The sequence below is a fragment of the Etheostoma cragini genome, chromosome 3 (assembly GCF_013103735.1).
Source record: "Etheostoma cragini isolate CJK2018 chromosome 3, CSU_Ecrag_1.0, whole genome shotgun sequence".
Lineage (NCBI taxonomy): Eukaryota > Metazoa > Chordata > Actinopteri > Perciformes > Percidae > Etheostoma > Etheostoma cragini.
In genome coordinates this window covers 21,618,167-21,641,505 of record NC_048409.1, presented here as the reverse complement: position 1 = coordinate 21,641,505, position 23,339 = coordinate 21,618,167, and the positions used below count along the sequence as shown (strand labels likewise).

At 38.7% G+C, this 23,339-nt stretch overlaps 1 protein-coding gene and 1 long non-coding RNA gene across 3 annotated transcripts in view; one reads left to right on the top strand and one right to left on the bottom strand.

Annotated features, from left to right (window-relative positions):
• The window catches only part of lsamp (limbic system associated membrane protein), a 603,277-nt gene that overhangs the window by 352,528 nt on the left and 227,410 nt on the right, over positions 1 to 23,339 (bottom strand). The window lies entirely within an intron of this gene.
• Positions 682 to 22,178, top strand: LOC117938061. Its single transcript, XR_004655322.1, has 3 exons — positions 682 to 694; positions 11,593 to 11,595; positions 22,126 to 22,178. It is a non-coding gene; the product is annotated as an uncharacterized LOC117938061 (long non-coding RNA).

Below are 23,339 nucleotides of genomic sequence, written 5' to 3'. Positions count from 1 at the left end.
ACCTGTGAGGTAACTAGGAGCTGTGACTAGGAATATCACATATCTCCTTAGACATGAGCTAAATGGTAGAAATATAACCTGACACATAAATGCCACCTTACTGTCCCTCGGTGTGGTTTGGGATGATATGTGTGTTTGTATGTGCAATCCACTCTAGACAATCTGCCACCTAAAGTATGAGTCATGAAATATGCCAGAATGTTACATCTGGTCAAAAGGTCCAAATCCAACTGGGTTTTTCATAGAAAACTTTTTGTTTTTGTAAAACTTGAAATCCACCCACTTTCTGTGACTAACTGGATGAGAATTAAAGCAGATGACACCACTTGGGGCTTTGAACCACTCTCAACTATTAGCACTTCCCCATGCCAAAAAAGCCCACCAGGTGCAGTGCTTTTAAATAAACAGCTGCATTCAGAGCGCTCTGCTCCCCCATTTGCTTTTTGTGGGAAAGAGGCGGTGGTAGTTAAAAAAATAAATATGCCTACACTCTTTTGCATAATTTTAGTTTTCATTTATCTTACTTTACTCATATACAGAGTACACCATGTATTGTTTATGGAGATAAATTGACTTGTGTTTTCATAAAGGGGAGTTTCTCATTTATTTCCCCTAATGAGATTGCTTTTAAAGAGCTCTTCAAAACACAGCAGTGATGATGAATCAGCAGCCGGCCTTGTTAGAGGAAGACAGAGTAGGTAGAAATGCTACCTGTGCGTTTCAGTGAAGCTCAACAAAACACTGACTGAAATAAAAAACAACACATTATCCACTATAATAAAAAAGGCAAACAGATATAATTGCAGACTGGCACGTTCAGTTCCATTTAATAACATAACTTGCTTATTTTACTTTACAAACAGCAACGTCAGAGTCTTTAAATGAATGTGTAATTCAATTTTAGTACAGTGGTGAGAAAACAAAATGTGAACTCTGTGGAATTACCGACATGATGTGTACTATATCAATGCATTCTCATCCTGATGGTTTTGTTTGATATTGTACAATTTGCACATGGCAAATAACTTTCAGGACACCTTGGCATGTTCTGATATGTGAAAAAAACAATCAACTTGTGGCTGACCTAAAGTTCAATGACTGATATCACAGCCTGATTGTACTGTCCTGATGAAAACATTATACATCAACAGTGTGCCTCGGCTGCTAGACGGCAGAGGATGGAGTACGGCACAAGGCCAGTTATTTTGAGAACGAGGCAGCAGAGGCTCCGAGTCACATACAGAAAATCTCCAGCTTGTCATGGGTCTCTCATTATCTTGGATGGATCTCTCAGCAATGACTAGCATCACCATGAATGCAACATCCATTGGCCGTGGCTGGTCTCAGCTATCCACGCAAGTAAGGGAATATCCTTGTTAATACAAGGGTCAGAGTAGCAACTAACTGCAATTTCCCTGGCCTGTGTTGAGGGTAGTGGAGTGTGGCTGGGTTAACAAGGTCACTGGTGAGGAAGTGGAAGATGGAGGCTGACACTTTTGTTACGCTGCAGTGTATTTCGGTCCAAAGCTGTGGCTCAGTGTACATGAAGTAATGTTCCAGCTCTCAAGATTTTAATTCCCTGTTGTGTTTATGGACTGTTCAATCCACTTAGAAAATGTGTAGCACAACTGAGACCCTACTCGTACTAGTAATCTGCAGAGCAGAAGATGTTTTAGCATAAGGGAGATCCCATTTATCCTGCCTGGGTGGGTGGAAAGTACCATGGACGACATCTGCTTTGAAGAACTGTATTTGTCATAGGCTATTTGTTGAAGTATTTCAATATATACACTTTGTTAGACTTTTACTTTTGCTCCCCTACATTTCAGATAAAAATATTTATTTTTACTGCAAATCATATGTTACCTCTGCCAAGGTGATTATGTTTTTGGCTCGGTTTCCTCTGTCAGCAGGATTACGGAAAAACTACTGGCACAGTTTTTATAAAACTTGTTGAAATGGTGTAGCGTCGACCAAGGAAGAAATCATTATATTTGAATAATGAGGTAGATTATTTTTTAACTTTCGTCAACATTGAAAGGGCTTTTACGCTGCATTCATGTGGTGTATTTGAAAAATAACTTCCACACAGTTCACATGGCATTTTAATGTAAATGTAACTGTGTTGTATTTATATAGCGATTTTCTAGTCTTAACGACTACTCAAAGGACTTTTACATCATACAGGATACATTCACCAATCACACACATTCATACACTGTGGCCGAGGCTGCCGTACAAGGTGCCACCTGCTCATCAGAACACACTCACACTCATTCACACTCCAATACCGTACAAAAACGTATGCACAACAATTTGTATGTTATCCTATGAAATTATGGCAAGCGCCGTCCGTTGTGGTTGAACAGACAACAGTTGACTGTGAGCCGGGTATAGAGCACCATGAGGTCCTGGTTGTTTCTGCAGCCATTGTGGTTAAGTTAAGCCAACAAAAATTTGCTGTGAGCTGGCTACAGAGCACCGTGAGGCACCAGTCATTAAGCAACCATTGCAGTCAATGTTAGCTGAGAAAAGGTGACTGACATGTAGCGATGACACTTAAGTGTAGGCAACAAAACAACTAGTTATGATTTTTTTTTTTAATTGTGGTTTGGGTTAAAACACCATTCCCCCTAAATAGTACTACTTGGACACTAACACATGTGTCCAATGTATGTTCTGTCTGTTGGACCTATTAATAGAGTGCTTATGCTTAAGGGATACATGTACTTTATGTAGTATAGATTGAGAAAAAAAAATCGGCATGAAGCTGCCTCTACAGCACAACTGCCACTTGATCAGTTATTTAACAAAAAATCCACTCTTTGTACTTTACTAAACTGAAGACAGCTTGCGTGTATTGTTCCCTGTAATCATATACACTGAGCAACACAACTGACATATGGCTCCATTCATTTCATGCTGCATGACATGTTATTAAAATATGATGAATGGATGCCTGAATGGTAAAGTAATTTCCTCTATATGCTGTTATTTTATCAGATTGACAGGAGATTCTTTGCCTGATTTGCAGTGTTTTTAGGCTCTTTGGGTAGGGAATTTGGTGATTTCTTTGGTGAATTTTGGCAGTGGTATAACAAAAGACACATTTCAGCCAAACTGTTTTGCCCCGCCCTCCCACTGCCCTTAACAGCTAACTAATGTGACACAGGAGGACCAAGAACAAAAAAACTGCAACACAGAAGTGTTGGCAAATAATGAATGAACAAGTCCTTTGTACTGAGATCTATTTGAGTTTGGTACTGAGTCTGCATAGATATGTACTGCCTTCATGAAACATGACTACAACCCACTGTATCATGCTCAATCAGTATTGTGTGACAAAGTTACGTTTTTTTATCTTTAAGTTGTGCAGGTTCTGACTGACTGTTCCATGTTTTCTCCTCTAGGCTTACCATAGCTTGCTGCACCAGAAGCTTTGTTTATGTACCAGAGTCTTTAGCTTTATGTCGACTAAAGTGTAAGATTTATGAAGTTGCAAGCTTTATTTCCACTTGCACATCCTATTTTCAATGAGCTGCACTCGTGTGGCCAGAGAGGTGTGCTTAATAACAACACTCAATGGTGTGTGGTTACATATATACACACACCTCAGAGAGTAAAAGCGCTCTGCCCCTTCACATCTGCTGAGACTCTAGTCTCCAGAGATTTCTGACCCTGAAACACCCTCTCAACCCACTCTATCTCGAAAATAGTACATTGCGTCTAAGGCTAAACGTTTGGAAGATGGAAAACTATTCTCAGAGGAAAAATGGAATGGCAATCTTTGCCAAACTAACAACAATGGAATAATAAAATGTGAGGTCACTGGATATGATGTTTCCCTATTGCCAAGAAGAAAAAGTAAACAAAAAAAAAGTTATAGTAAAGAAAGAAAACTTTAAAAAAGAAAGCTTTGTCAAGATATATAGTATATATATAAAATTATTATTTGTATTTGTGTGTGTATTATTGTGTGACTCATAATATAACAAACAAACTTACAAACTTTGGCTAACAATGTTTCCAAAATGATGCAAGTTCAAGCCCATCTCACACATTGTGGTTTATGGGTATAATTCTCCACAATAAATTAATAAAAACAACGACATAACTGAAAAACTCAATGTCTAACATGGAAGAAGAGAGAGACCAGACAGGTATTTTCCAGTCTATTCCAAACTAAACATAACAAGTACTTTGGTGAGTATATGTCTTGCTTATGCAATTTGTTCTTTTTGGTACATTTGTGTTCTTCTTTAGTCTGTTTGTCTCAGCTTCTGATGCAAGTAGACTGTGTTTGGAAAGTTAATTTACATTCACTGCCTGTTTCCATTAAACTGCTCATTTGTATTTTGGGCCAAAAGCAAAAAACAACACAGTGTTCATTATAATGTGCCAACAGCAATACAAAGCCAGAAACAAAGCAAAGGTTAGATTGAAACCCTTCGAACAATATGATGAAAAATACATTTTTTGCTGTCAGAGTCAGGGAAGATGACACTGCTGATTACCAGAGACCACACGTCTTTGTTCATATTGGAGACAAACCATCAATGGCCAACAGTCACGCGGATGAAATGAAAATGATTTGTGTGTTGGCATGCAGAGTGCATGCTTTCATACATTATTCATGTCTCTACATTGACACGTGTGCTTTTAAGATTGCACTCATGGCTGGTTTTACACTTTCAAGGTTTCACAAATCAAAGAATGATCTAAATTATTCCAGAGCAACACTACTTTACTGCAATGACACCATCATGGGCTTATTTTCAGTGCCCAGATGAAGTTTTTTCTTGCAAATGTGACATATTGTTGTGCTAAAACAATTTATGTTTGGTATGTTGTGAGCATCAACATTACAAAGGGCTAATGCTTTGGGTAATTTAGACAAGGCAGGGAAAATCAACTGTAAAAAGCCTGTGAGATTTAAGGACAGCATCAATATTATACCATATCATTAAAAAAAACTGTCTCTCTCAGGCTTTAGACTCGGTCTTCCCTTCCTTAAAATGGCTTGATGGGAAATCCAAAGAAAAAACTATCCCTACTTTGCTACTCTAAGCATTTCATCTCACTACCAACCACTGTAGCTGCCATTGTCAGTCAACACTACTCTTAGTCAGTCAGTCAACTCTACAATTTTCAATAAAAGTATGCTCTGAGATGTTATTTTAAGGCACGGCACTGACTTAGTTTGCTTAGTTTCCTCTGGCTGTTTGCTTCAGATCCCAGGGGGTCCCTGGTGACAAAGACTCCTGCAGAATAAGACTGCAGCTGCAAGTGCACAATAGGCCGTAAGCCTCCTGTGGACTTAACAACACAGCCTGTCTCTTCAACCATAGTACAGACTGCACATTTCTTGCTTACAATATATGAACCAAACACGTTAAAATCTTGATCGTGCTATAGCTTTTTTCAGTATCACATCAAATGAGAATCAAGCCACCTGCCCATTTAATGACTACATAGCACTGATGGTTTAGGGTGCATCTTTTTATGTCGGCCTTGCAGAATGCCCAGACTTGATATTGAACCAGATTTCAAGTTTGGCTACAAAACTGAGGAAAACAGTGGCAGCCGGTGGGTTGGCTTTGATTCCATCACCAGCCTATTAGCGCACTTCTATTCTTTTAACTTGCTCTGAGATGTAAACATTAAGACTCCATGAAGCTGCTTCTTGTATTATAGATTATATACTGGCTACATGAGCCTGATGTACCCTTCCATATTGACTCTGTCGCATTACCAATTGCAGAAAGGTTTTGGTCTCCTGGAATGTCTGTACTTGAAATAAAAGTGCTACACACATTACATGGCACACATTCAACCTGCAGTTGGAAAGTAGTCTAATCAGAGAGTGCCCAGAGACTTGACATTACTGAAATACCTCAACAACTTTTGGATGGATTGGCACAGGATTTTTGATCAATCAAGTTATTACGGTAATAGGTTCAAAACAAATGCAGCGGGATATTTTGCGTGATTTAAAACAGCTGTCTATGCAGATCACGCTTCACCAAACGTGACAATAGACCTGAAGGGTAAGAAAAGCAGGCCGTCTCTGTTAGGAGAGAAAGTGGAGTGATACATTTAATAAAATTAAAGCGTACATGTTTCGTAATAATGAGCGACTGACAGGGATCTCCAAAATGCTTTAGAAAATGCTCTTTGTGGGGAACGGCGTTTGGTCTTGGTAATTACGCCTGCACAATTCGGGGAAAAATATGAATCATGATTTCTTTTGCTTAGAATTGATATCACAATCCTCTGCCACGATTTTTTTGACCATGACAAAACAAATTGGCAGTACTAAACAGATTTTTGTTGGCACCTATAGCATATTGCACATCACCACAAGCTTGTAAACATAAAAGGCCTCAAAAAAGAGAAGGGAGAGCAGTGCAGGGCTTTGAAACCTATTGTATTCAGTCTATGTTTAAAACTCAAAGAAGAAAGTAGTAGCGTTGTAATGCAGCCGCCCGTAAAATTAAATGAGATTTAAAGTCATAAAAAAGAAAAATCACCCCCCCATTGTTCTGATACTCCCTTTACCTTATCAATCCAGATGCTGTCAATTTAGGATTTATTTCTATTTTATGGTGTATTCCTCTTTTTAGGTTGTAGGAAATATATTTGGTGTGGAAGCCCTAAAGTCATGGCTGACCTCAGCTTCTGCTATTTCTGACCGTCAGAATCCGGATTGTAAATAGAGGTAAAGGTAGATAAAGATTTAGAATTAGAATTTTTAAATCAAAGTTCTTTAAAAATTAAATTTTGATCAGGTTGAATCAAGATCGCGATTTTATAACGATTAATCATGCAGGCCTATTGTTAATTACTCTCTTTCCCAGACACGTTTTTCTTTGTGTTCCACCATACCACAGAACTCCATGAAGCCCATCTTAGAAACACACAAATCCATAGACCTACCACAGTTCTCTTTAGGAAATACTACTCTGTTTACTTTCTGCTTAATGCACTGAGACAGCATAGGTCACAATTAACTTTGACAGGGCGGCTAACTATGGACTCCAAGACTTTAGTTATGCTTAACTCCTTATGTAGCACCATGGACAGAAACATTGCAGTACAACAGCACATCACTTGGTTCACTGCTGTTGAGATAAAGCTGTGAATACAGCTTTATGCACTTCAGTAAAAGTTATGTTGTATTCACACTTTAATTTTTAAAATGCTGCGTTCCCCTGTCATGTTCCTCCATATCCTCTTGCTAATCCATCCTGACCAGTGTTAGAGGGAAAAAAACATCTAAAAACTCAAAGAGTGCTAGGACTACTAGTTCAAAGTCCATAGTTATGTATACATGTATTCTGGAAAGACCTTAAAAATGTAAATGGTAAATATGTTGCAATGTATTGTTGCATTGCATGTTAATGCTCTTAGTGTATATGGAGGAAGATTACTACATGTTAAGCAGCGCAAGCTGAAAACTGATCAGATGGTAAAAGGCAAAGACACAGCTGACTCCAGTACTGAGCCATCTGATTCTATCAATTTGTCAGTCCTCTCTTCCCTGCACTCACTCTTTTCTCTTTCTGCTCTGTATCATTGTTGTGAGCATTGTGTATTCATGTGCACTGTGACATGGTGCTTTCAAAATCAAAATAAGCAATAGCTATAAATCTCTGTGCAGATCATCTGTCTCACACTCTGTTCTACAGCTATGGTAAATTGCATCGTCCCTATCCCATCAAATACACTTGAATTCACACAGCCCTCCTCTAAGAGATATATTTTACAAATAAATACACAAACTGTACGTCTAAAAACTAATAAATATTGCTATTGACTATTAGTTTGTCATCTAAGATATTAGATTGTGTTCATTCTTAAATTAGCGGTTCAATCAATCCTCTATATGCATGAAATACAGACATACTTGTCCTGTGCCAGGAAAAAGACATTATTTAGTTTGAAGAAGAGCCAAGTCCAGATGAAACAGACTTGCCTCAGTTGGCAGAGAAAGTTTGTCCTATTTACATGTTACATTTTAGTGTGCATGTTGACTCTCACTTCCCTACTCTTTCTACATGACATCAAATTTCTAGCCCTGAACACACTAAAAACAAAACAAAACTGTTAAAAGGGTGGAACGTTGAGTCGAGACTGTAGTTTCTATCTGGCTTCTTCTCCAAAAGTCCAGAGTCCACATGCGTCACACAAATCTCCAGCAATGTCCTGAAGTGAGTGGAGGGTGGAGGAGGGAGTCGGAGTAGGGGTGGGGTGGGGGGTTGGGGTAGGCTCTCTAACGAAAGCACAGCGTTTGCCGGAGTTTGGACTTACCAATTCTGTTTTCAGCATCAGCCTTTCTCCACCTTTGCGTCAGTTATGAGTGCGAAAAGACTGTAAAAAAGAAAAACTGTGTGTGCGTGAGTGTGTGTGTGTGTGTGTGTGTATATATGTGGTTGCCTGCATCACCAATCCTCTGTCGGTCAACTACTGTCTTAACACAGGACTGAGCAAATTTGAATTAATGCATTAATGAAGCTCCTCACTCAGTCCATGGAGCTGGCTCAAGTGTGTGGTTAATAAATGCTCAGATAACATTCCTTTGGACCCTTTAATTTCTCCTGTGCCATTTGTGTTGTAATTTGAAAGAAACTAATTTTTTTGCCTAATATAAATGAAAATATTTCTTATTTGCAATCAGTAAAAAATGCCTACGCCGTCGGAGGTTGTTGGATGGAGGCAGATTACGAGGTCATTTCCATATAAAGACGTAACTCAGTACTGATTAGGTAAAGAAGACCACTGTGTGGACAGATAGAGCTTTCTGTGCGCTCTCTGCTGTGTGAGTAAATATGTCACTACCAATTTTGGAGATGTCCAACATACTGATCATGTTTCAAGGGTAAAAAGTGTCTTCTTTCTTTCTGTGTGACTCTCTCACAGTACACCCTTCTCTTCCTCCTACTCCTTTCTGTCCCGTATAGCTCTGATAGATGTTCAACCATGACAGCCTAAAGTGCAGATCTGAGGCTCAACTGCAGAAACCTTTTAACTTTATTAAACTGTCACACCCCCATTCTTCATGCGGCTCACAGACATCAACGGTTTTAACATAGAGGCTAGAGGACTCTCTCTCTTTCTCTCTCTTTCTCTCTCCCTCTCCTGGTTCAACTCATCTCCCTTTCAGTGTCATGCAATCTCTCACGTGGCCTGTTAAAAGTTATTGGTGATAATAAAAACCACGATGACATTAAATACCATCTTCAACATAATTACTGGTATTTAATATAATTATTGAAGTACAATTTGCAATTTAAACCACCAATCTGGGATTCTAAATCTAACGTTATCACCTTTAATCAGCAGAAGTCAATTACTCAGCAACTTGATAATTCATTGTTGATGTTACAATTATTGATTTATTAAACCCTGGCTGTTTGTAGGACTCCCAAGCAGACTGAAGATTTCTCATGACACTTCCACACACAGATCCAATAAAAAAGGTAGGTAGGGCTAGGTATCAAATCTCAATACTTTTATAAGCACTACTGACCCAAACTTGTCTGTAGCACTGACATTTGCTCAGATTCCTGGTGCTGTTTACTTCTTTGCTCAGATAATTATTATTTTAATCATATTGTTTTCAAATGTACATGTTATTTTATTGACTTGCATTCTAAGCAAACAGTGTACGCTATTTGGGGTTTTGTGATGTGATTGTTGTTCTTTCTGTTAAGTACTTAGAAGATCTAGTCTAATTTGAATAAAAAGAAAGTCATGAGACAAACATCTTAGATTTTGACATAAAAGCTTCCTTACAGACTCAGGGCAATTTGTTTTATCTCCTTGTGTTTTCACTTAATGTACAAATGGCATGGCATTGTCTGATTCTACAGATTGTCTAAAGGAAAACAACACGGATTACAGTAACAGTAACGGATTACTTGAAACAGAAGAAAAGAAGAACTCTAAATGGTGTGTGTGTGTGTGTGTGTGTGTGTGTGTGTGTGTGTGTGTGTGTGTGTGTGTGTGTGTGTGTGTGTGCCTGCAACATGGATGCAGACCTTTGATAAGGCTGCTTTTAATGCCACAGAGTACAACATCCCTGGGCTATCCAACAAGAAAGGCTCCTGGTTATCTGAGGCAGAAAACACACACACAGAGGCTCAAAACAATGTCTGACGATGGGTTCAACTGCTAGCTTCTTCTGAGAAGATCTGATAATTGACACATTACTGTTGAGAGTTATTGAATGCATCTGTCAATGAGCTGCTATGTATTGTGTGCTGGGAATGTGGATCTGCCAGGTTTCATTCATTGAAGTCTCAACAGAAAATACATGTTGTGCAGTTTGCTGACCTGTAGATCTGTAACCTTCCTGTTAGTTAAACCGATGATCCCTCATTCTTATCTTATCCATTTTATTTAACATCTTCGCAAAAACAGAGTCAGACTTCAAACTTCTTACAATATTTCTCTCCACCTGCACACTGGGTCAGTTTCACCTTTCTCTCTCCTTCATCCAGCTTCTGGATTTCAGCTGAATTTCCTGAACTGACTGAACAGAAAGCGTTTCCCCTGGGGATTTTGCTTTTGAGTCTCTGCAGACTTGTTAGCTCATTCACTTCCACATTTTCTGTCAGACAACGTTCTCCCTCCAGATTAAGACCACCAACCATGTTGGCCATGTCAGCCATGTCTAACTGTGTTTCTGATGCGTAACTTCTATGCTTTATCTGGCACTGTCAAACCCTGCAATCATCTCAACTTAGCCATGTGGGAACTGTATAATACATTTTATTTTTTTTCTCAACATGGCGAATAGTTCTGGATTCCACAACATCCTCTTAACAGCACACATTTGAATGTGTGCATGCAGGTTGTTATACACGATGTACACTGTTGTTCATAGATAAATACAACTTCTTGGCCAACATTTAAAACAATCACAGTAGACACATCTGAAACATCTGACTTCCTCCTCTCATTAATAATGACAACTTGCTCCAGTGCTGCTGCCTGCATCTCCTTTGAATTTAGATATGCAGTAGGTAAGACACAGACCTTTTTAGCCTTCTGAAAATAAGGTCTGGTGTGCAGCCATAATCATGATCTTTGAGCTGTTCTGCCACCAAGGCAACTGAACCTGGCAAATGCAATTAATCACAACAATCACAAACTCACCATATGGCTGTCCCAGCATGGGGTAAAATAACACAAACAAGCAGCGAATGGTCAAAGTCAACACAGTCTAATTCAGGAGGAAGCAGGGAAGGACTGAAACAATTCACCAACAGGAAGCAACCTTTATTAATCATCGCCCATCCTTCAAAACAGCACCAAGTAAAGAAAGAGCAGTAGGATCTATCTTCTTTAGAGATAGAACATTGTTCTATATCTAGGATATTCTATATCTATGATGTTCTATATCTATGAGTGGGACCAACTCTGCCTTTAGCAAGTACTGTAGCAGGCCTGGTCCGTTACAAACAGCACACACACATACACAAACTCACAAGTACACCCTAAAACACCCAGACTCTTCTGTCATTTACATAAGAACTAGTTGTGATTTACCTGCATTTCAAGATGCACAGATGAAGGTTCAAGATGGAGCAGGTCAGGCAACAGCATCCCAAAAGAAAGAGGGAGAAAAAACAAATAGTTAGCAACCAAACATCACACATGAACAAAATCATCCTGAAGCCAGCACACTGGATAACATAGTACATGTTTGAGATTTTTTGCAAAATGTACTTAATGAGCACTATCTGACATGAATGATGAAAGTACAGCCTAGCCAGTCTAACTGAGGTCAACGTAAGCAGGTACAGTTTGAACAGTCTGATCAAATGTGGGAAGCAAGAAAAAGACCAAAACACAAACTCTGGAGAATGAATTCAAACACCCATTTTTCATACTTATATTTCATTCTTTATGTATCATGATTCTATTCTGTCCATGTTTCATAAATAATTGTTATTACTGCATGTAGGCCACAGTCATCTAACAGTCTACAGTACATTAACCATCTCAAGAGCAAACTGATTATTATTAGTTTGATTGCATATCAATTATAGTGCATTAGTTTCAGCAGGTATAAGTACAAAGAATTCCTGAGCACAGCCTGGTTGGTAAAATATTGTACCGTTGTAAACGTCTTGCAGAGGGAAGCTGAAACCTTCACACAGAAAGCAAATGTGCGTGAATGTGGAAGTGACAGAGTATAGAGTACAGAGAGAGAGAGAGAGAGAGAGAGAGAGAGAGAGAGAGAGAGAGAGAGAGAGAGAGAGAGAGAGAGAGAGAGAGAGAGAGAGAGAGAGAGAGAGAGAGAGAGAGAGAGAGAGAGAGAGCGCAAGAGCAGATTAGGCTACGCCCCCACCCCCCAAAAGCACAGAGGTGGTATCAAAAAACCCTTGGAGACAGTGATTAGGAGAAAACCATTGTACAACTCTAAAAGACAGAGTGACCCAGAATGGAAGCAGCATACAGCAGACAAAAAAATGAGTAAAAGACACTGTCTACTCAGATATCTCTTCTCTTTTCATTGTATTTGTAACCACGAGGCACTTCATGTGGTGGAGATATCCATGGTTGTGTGACCGAGCACAGCACATTGCTTCCTGTTCCTTTTAAATCTTTATCCATTTTTGAGCCTTTTAAATGTTCTCTTTTTGTCCTAAAATGGTACTTTAAGAGTACTTCCTTGTTTTATGAAGGAAGCCGTTGGCAAGTGGAAGCAGCTGTGTGTGTTTGACCAATCATCAACGGTCATCCCTGCAGACCCCACCAGAAGGTTGGTAGTACTACTACTACTACTACTACTACGATCAAGGACTTGTTGGCGGTAGAAACTTCACAGAAGTTAATTAAGCCCCTGGTGCCAGCAGTTGAAACACACCTTCAGTCTTTATTTCCCTTTTTTTCGTTTTACTTTTTTTTCCCTCTACCCTTCTATTCTTTTCTACATCCTTCATCGTGGCTGCATTATTTACACTATATCATGACCTTCAATAGTAGACAAAAACCGTGACTAGGGCTGGGTACACAATTCATTCCTTTTTGGGCACCGCCAGAATTGCTTCTAAAGTATCAACAAAAATTGTCATTCAATACCCAATTCGAATACCTAAGTACAAAACAATTTTTGTGATAGTATGTTAATGTTTAGAGTTACCCGCTGTAGAAACACGCAAGAAAATCTCCATTTTACACAGAGACGGCTCACATAGTAGGAGCTGAAAAATAAATACAAAATTTGTGCCTTCATGTGTAATGTTGCGATCTCTATGTTCTTTGTTTGTGTAAAATTGTTAGGGCTGTAACGATATACGATATGAAACAGAAATTACAACGCTCTGCTCCACAAACCTGTGTTGTGGAGTGAGAAGGCAGAATAGCGACACACCCCTGCCAACTCCCAGAGTTATCCTTCCCTTCCAGGTCCAATGGTACCACATCTTTAAATTGCCATTAGTCCTGTTAGTGCCTTTGGCCCTTTTGTTCGGTACATTTAGTTAACTGGAAAGACGGCTAAAAGCAGAATGTGCTTGGGTCGGTTCAGTACACTGCCGTAGCGTCGAAGTTGAGTGCTGACCGGGCTGGTTGCTAGCTGGTTAAAAATACAAATCTGCCACTATGGGAAATACACATAGGGTGTGTATACTCATGCCTTCTTTATTTTAGCAAGAACATGTTTATTTAAGATACATTATTCATAAACAAAGAAAATTGGTGCCCTTAAAGTCAATTATTTGACAGACAGGAAGCCAGTGCACACATCTGCAAACTGGAAGGCCACGAAATGTATATAGCAGACGCTATGGGAGCCACCTGAGATCCACAGATATCTGTTCCGTTTAAGCAGGCACACCTGACATTTCAAATCACATAACTGGTCAACCCGGTGTTTGCTTTTAATCAAACATCCATGACAGATTTCTTTATAGGCCCTCATTCTATCACAAGATATAGAAATGATGCCGGATTAGATAAAATGGATTGTAGGAATTTTGTACCTCTGTTAGAGTGTCTGTAATGTTGGATTCTCAGATAAGAAAGAGAAATAAGTGTGGAAATACACTATAGAAGAAGATGTAAATATAAATGGACAGTTCTTGTATAGAGCTTTTCTAGTCTTAATGACTACTCAAAGCGCTTTTACAGATCACAGGAACCATTCACCATTCACATACACTGTGACTGAGGCTGCCGTACAAGGTGCCACCTGCTCCTCAAATAAACATGTACACACGTTTACACTCCAATGGCGCCGCATCGGGGCAACTCGGGGTTCAGTGTCTTGCCCAAGGACACTTTGACATGAGACTGCAGAACCACCAACCTTCTGATTGGCCGGCGACCGCTCTACCACTGAGCCGCAGTAAAGAGACGCATTATGTCCACTATATTCCTTTATAGCTACTGAACATGATGATGATGTTTGATTATGATGTTACTGTGGCTCAATGGCCCATGAGAAGTTATAATGTAGTTAGAGAATGGGAAGGAAATTGACTTTCTATCACAATGTCCTCCTTCCAAATATCACCATTTGTGAATACTCTAAGTCTGGAACAAGGCTGATGATTTACTGAATAGCACCAGTGTTAACTACAGGTATGCGGCTGGCAGTTTTCTGTGTCTTACATTAACTAAAAGCAGATTTAAGCCTGGATAAATTGTACACTTTCTTAAACCAAAGAGCTCCATTCAGATGAATTGTGCCAGATTATTCACACATGGCATTCTTTGAAATGTGACTAGATGAGATTAAGAAGTTCTGCACTTCTGGGTTTAGGAACAGTTTTTTTTTGGCATCTCTGACATTTCAAAGCAATACAATCTTACAGCACTCTCAAATGCACACCCAGCTACCAAGTACCAAGTACTGGATATGAAAAACTTCTTTCATTATCATCTTTGGCATTTTCTGAGCGCTTCATTTGTCATCATTGTGATTAGGCTGTTTACCACGGGTTTCTTCTAATCTTGAGCTGTTTGTGTTTCCCTTCCCCAGTATGGATCCCTAAACAGATCTGAGATTAGTTCATCTGACTCATCCTTAGTTATTGTCTTCTGAGACTTTTCTTTAAACTCTAGAATTACATTCTGTTCTTAATGGCTGACTTAAATTCTGAGTACTTCCAGGTATTGACCACACTGATTGAATGAAGGAGGACAAAGAGAGGGGAGGAAAGGAGGATATACTCTGTCATTCGTGGTTAGAGCGTGTATTCAGAATGTTTCGATACTGGTACCGATACCAACACCATGACTTAAAGATTAACAATAATTTTTAATACCAATTATTAGGGCTGTAAAGATACACCAAACACACGGTTCGGTTCATGTCACGATTTTTGACCCACAATTCAATACAAACCTTGATTCTTTTTGGGGGGGTGGGTGTTGGAGGAGAGTTATACTCAGTAAATATAATAAAACTTTTTTTCTGCCACATAGCAGAAATTGATTACATTGATTACATCCCACTTTGCACTTTCATTAAAGGCAAGTTCATGGATCCAGGATACAATGTTGTGTGGTTTTCACCTGGTTTTCTTCATCTCACCTGCACAATCTTTATTTTTTATTATTCAATTTTCTTGTTATTGTGGTCTTGATTTTATTGTGCAAAAAAACAAACTCAACTTAAAAAATGACTGAGGATGTAATCTACTGCATACATTCTCAAATTATTTAACAGCCAGAAAATGTCTCCAAACACCCTGACTAACCTACTTAACTATGTTTGCTTGTTGTCTGTGATGTTTGAAGATGATGTTTGTCTAATTTCCTGTTCAGAAGTTTGATCTGGTCTCCTGTTGATATCAATCAAAACACAACAGGTTTTCTTCCAGTAGAATACTGAAGCAATAAAAGAGTTAGATGAGAAGATAAACAGTGTATGGTTGACTGAAATACTAGCGCTGTCTCTTAGCAACATCATCAACACTGATCTGACTTCAGTAGATTCATATAACTGAACACTGCTGCCTGAGCCCAACTCATGTGTGTCTCCTGGATCGGACACTGTCCGTCTGAAACTGTCCTCCCCGGAAAAAAACAAAATTAAACACTCATTACTCGTTCTTCCAAGCAGCAATTACGACCCATATACACAATTACAGTGGTACCCCATCTAGTGGCCATAGTATTTATGGCCAAAGCAAAGCAGGAAGTAAGGTGATGAAGAATGAAAGTGCCAAACTCTAGAGCTCTCTTAGGATGGAGAGTTGGATGGGTCAAACAAACAAGGTTTTCAACCAGGAGACTGGAGATTGTGTCCCTAAGTTGCTCTGTTCCCCATACCGACAGAGACACAGGATCTGGAAGGCTCACATGGGCTGTGGTGGTTGCGTGATGCAGCCAATACTGGATAAATTATTGTATCCCCCTCAACGGCCGCCACGGCACTGAAGTATTATAAGTGCAATATCATATGACGGGACATGGGACCGGAAACATCTGTACTGTTATCCACCTGTCGGTCTGTTTGCCTCAGGTATTTTGCTGTCCCAATATTATTGAAATTAAAAGAGGAGATAACTAAAAAGACAGAAGAGGAAAGCAGATCAAAGTCAGGAGAGGGGACTCAGAGCTTCATCAGCTGTGAAGGATAAGCAGCCCCTATGGGAAGTCTTTAATGTTTAATTGATTCCAAGGCTACCACCACACCACAGAGAAAACACTAGGCGGTATTGGTATGGATCTCCAGATGGTAAAATATAAAATGGGAAAGTTATGAAAGAGGTAAGATGAAAAAATATATTTTTGTAGCCAATGTTTGCCCTTTTATCTCCTACAATATATTTAATCTCACACTCTTCTGCAAATATGAGCTACTGTATGAAAGCTGCAAGGATGATTTTGGAAACCCTGCCTATTGCCATACCTATTGGTATTTGAAATTTGTGCCGTAGGTTAATCAAAATGTTACGGGGGTGTTGTATTGATAACGGCAGGGCAAAAAATATCATGAAGCAATCTCTCTTTTGCTCGGTGAGTAGACTGTGTGTGTGCACCCAGCATCCTAAATGTTGAGGGAATGCCTTTCTTGTGTGTACTATGACATAGAATCCTGCAACAGCACTGTTCCATTACATTTTAAAATGGATAATTGTAGTCATTTAACTGAGAAGGTAAAACCTTTTGTCTATGCTCCATTTGGCTGAACTTTCAATGCCCTTTGTGTCGAGCACTAAGCGCTTCACTCTGCATGCAACAGCCAAATTTAGCCTAAAGGGTATCTCGTACACAGGAGATATTTGGTACATAGGCGATAAACTTTTGCTTTTGCCAAATGTTACCCGCCAAAAAGAAAAAAAAAGTACTGTATGTTATCTATTTGATATTTTTAAATAATTCCAAATTAAACTTCGGGACATTTTGTGAAGGCAACATTAAGCCTACAGTTTGCATTTATTATGTGAATACTGTAAAACATAACCAACCATATTTACTGTAGTAAAGAATGTGTAATGTCCATTCCTTGTGGTATAAATTAGAAGAAAAAGAGTAAGGCTCTCTGTGGGGAGGAAGCTCAGATGCTGTAGAAGAGAGAGAAGAACAGAGTGAGAGAGAGAGTTTAAAACAGGACCTGAACAGGATCCTCTGAGGTGGAGAGAAGACACACACACACACACACACACACACACACACACACACACACACACACACACACACACACACACACACACACACACACACACACACACACACACACACACACACACACACACACACACACACACACACACACACACACACACACACACACACACACACACACACACACACGTTCTCATTAAAACACAGGTTGCCCTCCCCAAAGTCCAAGCTGCTTCAGTGTTTTGGTCATATGGCCATCCAGCATCTTCTGCAGCCTGACAACACAAACACACAACACAAGACCAACAGCTGGTCAGTGGTTCCTTTTGATGACTTTTTTTTTTTAAGATAATTTTTTAGGCCTTTGTTTATACAGTAAGGGACAGCTGACAACATGAAAGAGGGGTGATGACATGCAGCAAAAGGCCGCAGGGCGGAGTTGTGTCGAGAATGTTAACCTCTATATACCAGGTGAGCTACCATGCGTCTCCTCTTGATGACTTTTAACAGTAAAGACAATGGGCTCGTCATTTCCTGCACTTTTAAAATTCAGATGAAATAGTTGCATCATACAGTGAAATCCTTCAACATCATCTGCTTTAAACTTCCTCCCAACTGTCCTGGAGAGGATTTGACATTCTGCTAAAACTATAATCAATTTCTACAAAAAAAAAACTTGACTTTGAAAGGAATGGCTCTCTACAAGAATATCAAAATGCCTCCTAGTGTGATGCATATTTGTGTTTATACATTGGTTTGACTAACACCGTGCAGAGAAAGGCAGAAAAAAAAAAAAAAAGTAAATGTGAAACATAAGCTGACAACATTTTTTGGCTTAGATACTGTAAGTCAATAATTAAAATAAGATAAAGGCTGTTATTATTATTTTAGATGTTTGCCTGTTTCAAAGAAAGTAATGATGTTGCAGCACCCAATCAAAATATGATCATAAAAGTCTTCCACTTAAATTATGTTAAATGAAGTTATTAGGGCAATGATTTTTTTTTTTTTCAAATGACTGCATGTAACCCAGAGTAACAAGATAAGATGTTTTTGTATCCAACTTTGTTCAGAGAAAAGATGTTTCACATTTCAGGGACTATATTTTATTGCCATGATCAAGCTTCATAAGCCTAATTTTGGAGCAGTCTTCACTGGTATGGTCTGAAATTACATATCAATAATCACACATAAACGTTTTTATTTGTGCTGCTATAAACCTATAACCTGTGAAAATGGACACATTCTAATGAATAGGTTTGTAGGATATAGTAAGAAAAGTTGTGCACACTGACGGACATGATATCAAACATCAACATGATATCGCCAAAACATGATATCACAAAAAACAAGGAGACCGCCAGCTGGCCATGCAACATCAGCCACAGAGCTCCGTGACACCGAGCTGCAGTTGCTAGATGTTTAAACCGCTACACAGCTTTGTGACGCCACCTACAGACCTCCGTCAGAGCGGCAGTTAGTAAATGTGTTAAGCCGCTACAGACCTCTGCTCCCCATGATGCACCCTAAGGTCAGCGGTAGATGATGGTTCAGTTACCTGAAGAATAGGTGACTGTGAGCCGGGTACAGAGCACTGTGAGAGGCAGTTTCAGAGGAGATTACGGTTAAGTTTAGGCAAGAAAAAATGAGCATTATGCGGTGACGAAAGTTAGGTTTAGGCACCATAATGACTAGTTAAGTCTCGGATGTAGATTTTAGTTTGAATTAAAACACTCCCAAGGAAGAAACATTTCCTCTGTGAACATTTTTTAGTTTTCCTCAAGAAGCAAACGCCGCTCTCTGGCTTGAAAGTCCTGTGTGTTAACGCCCACCCATCCACCCTACCATCTCTGAACGTGCGGTGCATACAGCAAAAAACAAACAAATGGAATTTACGGATTTTCTTGACTTTTCGTGAGAACAGGCTGGTGTAAACTTGGAGACTGTCCAGAGGGTTTCCGTGGGATCTCAGACCATCAGCTAATCTAATCTAATGACAAGTTTCTCAGCAAAGATGACATAATCAGTCTTCAACTCACACTTCAGTACAATTAGACATCATTAACAAAGCAGTTTTAGGCATGTGGAAATGAAGAGGTTCTCAACTAGAATGGGAGAGTCAAGAGAAAAGGTTAGCGGTCCTTGCAGAATGTAAGTATGCACTTTGTAAAATATGGGCAGTACTGCAGAGAGCTTTTATCTTCACAATTATTTTAAATTGGCAGGATTCCAACCACTCACAGCAATTCTAAGATTTCCATTTGGCTCAAAAAGTGACAAAAGTGGTGATTATGTGTTCTGATCAAATTAAACTTCCAAAGAAATCCCTAACAAGTATTCAGTTTGAATTTGAACACAGGAGATTGCAAACTGCTGATTGACAATTATTTCATCGGAATTACAGTATATTTATTATGATTTATATTGTTTTGTCAGGATGATTTAAGATGGTAAATAAATATAACAGAGCATTGAAGACAACATAAGTTCAACATTTGGATTCAACATTTGGAAGACCATCTTCACCTGGAACAATGGAATTAGTCCTCCCCATAACCTGATTCATTCACATTTGAAACAGAGTGTGTGAGCTCAGTGAGGAAAGCATGTTAGTTGTGTTCATTTTTTCTTTCCTGTCATGATAAATATAAAGTTTACTACAGTGCTTATGTCTGTTGACAGTGTTGGGTATAATAGCGGTAACCTGCATGGGTCCACTAGTGAAAGATGGTAAGAAACTACAATAGATCCTGAGACTTGAAAACCAGTGCAGCCTCCTCAGTAAACCAATGCAGATCTGACTAAGGAAAAACGTGAAATGGAAGAATAAAGGCTAACAAAGCTGAGAAAGCAGGGCACCCTCTCAACATCCCAGCCGACCTTCGTTTAACACTGAGAACTCAAAAAATAGAAAAAAATGTAAATTGGATGAAGAAAATACTTCCAACACTCTATGTCAACTAATAATTCTCAAGGAGAGAAAAGGGCAACTTTTATCAACATGACTCATATAGGGACGTTAAAAGAAAAGCATCAGCAATGGATTGGAACTCTTGAAGCTAGATAAATGAATTTTAAAAGGAGTTTCAGCTTTCACACACCATGCTGCCTCAAAATATCTCCACAAAAATAATGGTTCTTGTTTATTGTTGTGGTTTAAATAGCTGAGAGCCATCCCTAGTCTAGAGAAGAGATTACTATACAGTTGCAGCAATGTCAATTACTGTAATGTTTTGTGAAGTGCAGTCAGCCTTGTCAAAGCTTCTTTATTGAGGGACTGTTTCTTCTCCTTCTCTAATGCTGCCACCCAAGGGCTCTAAAGGATTACATGTATTTAGAGCTGCTCAATAAGCATTTACACTTCAATTCCACCAGGGATGTGGAGGCCTCTGGACTTCATCACATATCTAATAAGCAGACACACTAGAGGAAATATTATTATTCTGCTAATATAACATGGCTAAAGGCAATTTTTACATAAGGGAAGTTATTCACAAAGAGACCCATAGAAACCCAGTCCTGATATACAGACAGCTAATCAAGTGTGTATGGCTGAACTGTTGAAAACAACAGCCCCACACACTCAGTAGGCAGATAGCCACACAAGCGGTCAGAACTAAAGTGCCGCTACCGCGGGTATATCCACAGGATGCATGTAGTTTCAACAATGTCTGTTCCCTTGCGCTTTCTTTATGTTGGAATTTTTAACTCAGGTCAATTTATGAGGCCTATGGTTAACTGCTGCTCAGATCTCTGCGGGGTAAATTGAGAAAGTTAACTGTCCGATCTGAGTTCTCACTTGCACAACCAAAACAACTTTTGAACCTACACATTCCAACAAAACAAGGTCCTTCCCGATTTTAAAGCAGCTCCTTGCGGCGCTTAGCACTACCCATGACGATTTTGATTGGTCTGGCAATGCAAGACTGGTCACCTGACAAAGGCAAGTTAACATGTACTGTCCACTGATGTCTGGTTTCTCTTTACTAGCCACTTACTTGCTTTTGAAAAATTAAAACAAAGATATAAAAATATTTATATTTCCTATATCAATGTTCTTTTTAATAATTGGTAATTAATTACCCTAAAATAACATGATTGATTCCACACAACGCACTTTGGCAAGTACAAATCTCTACTTTCATTTATTTTGGGGTGTCTAATTTAATTCTATAGCATTAGAATAGTGTTTTTGAAATAGTGTTGCGTAAAAGTATGTTAATCTTCCATTAACATCCATTCCTTTAATTTTATCCTAAATAATTCCTAATTTCTGCTTTTCTTACTCAAACATTAGGTATAATTTCCTATAAATGATTTTATTGACCATAAATTCATAAAATAACTGTAAAACTAAAACTATTAAGTTAGTGTTGAAAATGTAAAGAAAAGTGACAAACATAAAAAAGTGTTGAAAAAAGGGACAAAAACATAAGAAAAAGCTAAAAACATCGATAGAAAGTGTCAAAAAGTGTCAATTTTCAATTTTGACAAAAAGACAACAAAAGGGTTATGTGTGTATATATAAATAAATAGTACAGGCCAAAAGCTTGGACACACATTCTCATTAATTGCGTTTCCTTTTCTTTACTATTTACATTGTACATTATCACTGAATGCTAATGGTTTGGGGAGAGCTGGACTTCAGGTTGAAGGCAAAAGGATCAACAAATGCTAAACCTCTCTGGGAACTCTTTCAAGACTGTTGGGAAACCATTTGAGGTGACTACCTCTGGAAGCTCATCAAGAGAATGCCAAGAGTGGACAAAGCAGTAATCAGAGCAAAGGGTGGCTACTTTGAAGAAAGTAGAATTTAAGACGTGTTTTTAGTTATTTTACACTTTTTTGTAAAGTACATAATTCCATATGTGTTAAATCATAGTTCTAATGCCTTCAGTGATAATCTACAATGTAAATAGACAAGAAAATTAAGGAAACACATTGAATGAGAAGGTGTGTCCAAACCTTTGGCCTGTACAGTGTGTGTCAGTGTGTGTGTGTGTGTGTGTGTGTGTGTGTGTGTGTGTGTGTGTGTGTGTGTGTGTGTGTGTGTGTGTGTGTGTGTATATAAAATCAAATAAGAAAAACTCATTATTTTAAGTTTGACTACTTTATATTTCATAATTACATGGTCTACTATGTTTGTGATTGGTATTGATTACTTAGAAATGGCTCCCAACTGGACCAGAACAGCAGCCATGTTTTAATATGTAAGTAACAACGTAGTTCCACCTTTAGGATCATAGATATGTTGGAGAGTAAATATGGTTCAAGAAAGTTATGTTAACAAGAAACTATACAGTATCTGGTGATTGAGTGTATTTTCATAATCCCTGGAGGATCAATGGCTGACTTAACAGATTTGTAGCCAGAAGTTATAATTCTTTATTTTGGTACAGAAACAAATTATTCAAAGGTCTCATTCTCCAAATTGCAACAATTAGCTGATAATACGGGAGATATTCACACAATATGAAAATTAGTGTTCCTTATTCTGCTGGCATTTATGAAACTACATAAAAATCTACAAACCTGAGTTCCTTTCTTTTCTAAAATCCACCATCAAAAATGAAGTGCCTGAATGTGTTGGTGAAATGATGCCTCTGGGGAGCTAGAAAATAAAGGCTTACGTATCATATTCAATCAACAAACCACAGGAGACTGTGAGTGGTTGTAATCATCTGATGGTAGTGTGAGGGGAATTTTAAATGCAGAGCAGTAAAATAATATTAAATGAGAAGGTGGAAAAC